Source organism: Prosopis cineraria, unplaced genomic scaffold (genome assembly GCF_029017545.1).
Source record: "Prosopis cineraria cultivar Desert tree isolate PC_DT_omini unplaced genomic scaffold, ASM2901754v1 PC14, whole genome shotgun sequence".
NCBI lineage: Eukaryota > Viridiplantae > Streptophyta > Magnoliopsida > Fabales > Fabaceae > Prosopis > Prosopis cineraria.
Window position 1 is genome coordinate 15,616,720 of NW_026555345.1, and position 4,561 is coordinate 15,621,280.

General features: G+C 37.3%; 1 pseudogene; it reads right to left on the reverse strand.

Moving 5' to 3' along the window:
• Positions 1-867: 867 nt before the first annotated feature.
• On the reverse strand, positions 868-4,323 carry LOC129293676 (receptor-like protein kinase 5; annotated as a pseudogene).
• Between the last annotated feature and the right edge of the window lie 238 nt (positions 4,324-4,561).

Genomic DNA, 4,561 nt, shown 5'->3' on the forward strand with positions numbered 1-4,561 from the left:
ATCTTTTTGGATGTTCTAAAAGGTGAAGATGGTGCCCTAGGCCTCTTCATTAGGCATGGGTTTGGCTTTAATAAAGTCTTAAATCAATCCATTAACAGTATCATTCATAGCTTTGGTTCTAGCCCTAGTCATTAGGCCTTCGATCCCTTATAATGGATCCTTGAGCATACTCTTCTTAATATGTTTGGCTTAGACTCCTCCTTCTTTGATCTTATGCACACCTCAGCTCTTTAGCTGGGCCATCAATTAATCAATTTTTTCCAATCAAAATCCAAACATCCTTAATATTTTATAGTTTCAATCTTTTTATCACATAATACATTTTTCATTATTCTCATCAATAAAGAATTAATTGTCTTTTACAATATCAGAATTGATAATATTTAATATTTAACTCAATTAATTATTGTAATTTTAATCAAATTATTTTCTTCCTTAATACTAGTTAAACTAATTATATGTTATCGTGGGTCCATTACATATAAAAGAAATGTAGTATCTAAAAATAATGGTTTCTCTCTATTTGATTATCTCTTGTATTCCAAGGCATGACTAATAGAACAAATCTCTGAGAGGGACAAATAAATATTTACATCAACATGAAGAGTCTCTTGGAAGTCTGGTTATTGCTATAGATGTAAAACCCAATCCCAAGTACAGCCATTTTATCCATAAATGATAAATTTAATTAAATAATTAATATAACTTGTTATAATTCAACTTGTTTTGTGAATATGACACAACTTTCAAATTCAAATCTTTTACAAACTTAAAATGAGTATGTATAGTTAATCACTTGGCTTTGTCCAACAACAAAAAAAACAGAGAGAGAGAGAGAGAGAGAGAGCATGTATAGCATATTGGAGAGATGAAGAGAAAAGAGACAATTGATCCCAAGATGAAATGTAACTCTTACATACATTTACATCCTCTATTAACATTTCATTGCATGAGTCTAGCTAGTTATCGTTATCAATATCCAACCTACTCGCCCTTTTGAGAATTCTTTAGCAGGGGAACAACCTCGAAATGACCAAAATTCATTTCTGCATAACCAATTGGGTCTCTCAAGCGGAGTAATATAATTAGAACTTCCTTCATGGAAGGCCTACCAACTGGCTCTTTGGTTGTACACACCACCCCAAGCTTGAAGGCACTGCACATTTCCTCCAAGTTCTAAGTTTCCTTAATCTCTTCGTCTAGAATTTGTTCTATGCTGCTTCCCAATTGAATCTGACGCCACGCCCATTCTGCAAGAGATTAGTGTTCATCACCATAGTTGGCTTCTTTTCCAGTTGTCAGCTCCAATAGGATAACCCCAAAGCTATAAACATCAACCTTTTCGTTCACTCTTTTTGTTTGAGCATATTCTGCAAATTCATGTTTCAAATAGCATTCATATCAGTTTGTGCAATTTCAAAGGGAAGAAAAATTTAATTTGAAACCAAAGCACTTTGTCCCTTATTAGCCCTTCTATGAAAAAAATCAGGTGAGAGAAGGATTAACATGCAATAAGTTTGTTATTTTTGAGGACTAAACTGCTTATTTACTAAATATAATTTATCTAAGATTATAACTAGATACAAAAACCAAGGACTTAATTGTTAGTTTATTGAAAAACTAGAATGTAGGTTCCTGTTTGGTGTGAAGTTAAAATAATATTACTCATAACTTATCAATAGTATGACTTCCTATCATATATAAAATATGTTTGTGTAATCATTTACCTGGAGCGATATAACCAAAGGAGCCAACCACAGATGACATGGTATCAAGATGTCCTGGTTGGATCAACATTTTGGCAAGACCGAAATCTGCAACTTTTGCATTGAATTGAGAATCTAAAAGAATGTTGCTTGTTTTGACATCATGATGAATGATCGGTGGTGAGTTGTCATGATGCATGTAGCTCAAACCTTGTGCAATCCCAATAGCTATTTGCAATCTCGTTGGCCAATCTAGAATAAAACTACGAACTGTAGATGACATACCTGATGAGCCATTCTTCTTGTATAGCCACTTATCGAGACTACGGTTTTCCATGTACTCATATACAAGAAGTAGAGAATTCTCATTAGACATACAACATAGCAACTTCACGATGTTAATGTGACGAATAGTGCTTGAGATTTCAACTTCTGCAGGAAATGCAATCTCAAGTTTCTGATGTAACTTCCTGTTATTGCTTATCTTCTTCACAGCAATATAGTCTTTATCATTGATAGCAATACGGTATACTGTACCATACCCTCCTCTACCTATAATGTTATAGTCTGTCATGGATGAGACAATCTTTGATTCTGTGAAACTCAGCTTTTGGAAGGAAGTCAACTTCCATGAAGTGTCCAATTCTTTCTTTCTCTTTTGGTAGGATCTCATCATCAGAAGTGACACCAAGAAAATTGATACGGAGGCTACTATGGCAAGGCCTATGATCAATGCAAGAGACACAGATGAGCCTTTGCTTGACCTTTGAGGGACGAAACCGGAATTGCACAAGTTAAGGTTTAGTCTAGCCATATCAGCACAAAGACCGGAATTGTTCAAAAAGCTGGTGGCATAAACAAGATTTTCAAATTCACTGGATACTTTCCCAGTCAACTGATTAGAGGAAAGATTGAGATCAGTGGGTCTAAGAAGGGCTATTTGAGATGGAATTTGGCCAGAGAATTGATTTTGTGACAAGTCAGGTTGTGTAAGGTCAAGCAAACAACCAATTGATACTGGGATTTCCCCAGAGAGTCGATTTTGGCTCAAGTTTAGAGTTCTTAGAGATTTCCATGATATAATTTCATTTGGAAGTGGCCCAGAAAGTCTGTTCTGATCAAGCAACAAAGTTGCTAGCTTGGAAAGACTGGTTAGCTCTTGTGGAATACTTCCATTGAAGAGGTTGCTACTTGCATTAAACACAACCAGATTCTTCATGGAGGATATTCCTGCTGGAATTGAACCGGAAAACTGATTGTAACTAATTGACATGAGTGAAACATTCACAGGCAATGTTTCAGGAAGCTCACCTGAGAACTTATTGTCATTGATGATGAAAGTTGACAAATTCTGAGATGCCCAGAGGCGGCTAGGAATTTTGCCTGAGAGTACATTATTGTGGATCTTCACTCTATCAGGCTACGACAATTTCCTAGTCATTCTGGCAATTTCCCACTAAGTTTGTTGTCATAAGCCGTTAATCGAAATAAGTTGCCATGGTAACACAAGTTCTGAGGAAGACTACCTACGAAACTGTTTGATGCAAGCTCAAATCTTCTAAGATTTGAATGGAACCCAAATTCTGGAGGAATGTTACCTGATAAATTGTTGAAGAAAACACTAAAGTCCATTATGGATGGAAGACGGCCTAGGCTTTCTGAATGAGGTCAATGATGGTCAAGTTTAAGGCTTCAATTGCTTGAGGTAGCTGGCTATTAAGCTGATTCCTCGAAAGAAACATTCTGCTAAGATTCTTGAGCATAAACAAACCACTTGGAATTTTCCCGCCTAAATGATTTATGGATAAATCCAAGAACTCCAATGCAACCAGTTCCCCAATACTCTCTGGGATTTCACCGATCAAGTTGCAGTCAGACATCTCAATATCCTTCAATTTCGTGAGGTTGGTGAAGCTAGGCGGAAACTTTGAAGGAGAGAAAGGGTTGGTGCCCAAATTTAAGACTTCAAGATTGGACAAGTTGCTTATTTCACTTGGAATAGTGCCGTTAAATAGACAATAACTGAGCTCAAGACGTGTCGGCTCCTTTAACCGCCAGATGCTCGCTGGAATCTCACCGGAGAAGTTGTTTCTTCCAAGGTTAAGAAAGCGCAGGTTAGTCAATCGGTCAATGTCATCAGGAACCTTACCAACAAAGTCATTATTAGAGACGTCCAGGTGCTCCAGTTTGGAGCAGCTGTAGAGATACGTTGGGAACTCCCCAGGAATAAAATTCCATTGAAAATCAATGGAAGTAAGGTTTTTTAGGTCACAGATGATAGGCGGAATCGTTTGGGTGATGTTGATGTATCCCAGAGCAAGTTCTGTAACAGAGATACTGATGCAGGTGATCTCTGTCCATGAACAATGGGATGAATTATCTGATTGTGTCCAGTGGCTGAGGGAAGATGGGTTTTGAAAGTACTGCTTCATCCTCAGCAAAACAGCATGTTCTTGATCATACAGTTCAGACTCTGAGTTTGCACAGCTCAGACAGAGAACGAAGAAGACGAAGAAGAACAGAAAGTAATTAACTCGGACATGGAACCAGAACAATGGAGTTGAATTTCTCATCTGGGTTTGCGAATTCACTTGCAGTGATTTCGAAGAGAAAACAGGAACTGGGTGATAAGTTCGAGGAGAAAAAGAGAATCACGTATGTATTTCCAAGTCGTAGCAGCTGATGGCAATGTCGGATTTCACCCACAGATCTTGAAGCCATGAAACTTGGAATTTCAAGTTCAACTGTATTTATTGTGGTCAGAGACGTTAAGTCGTTGTAGGCCCCCACAAATGATAGTAAACAGATCTTTCTTTGTTTCCTTCTGGTTATCTCGGTTGGTTTCATATACAATT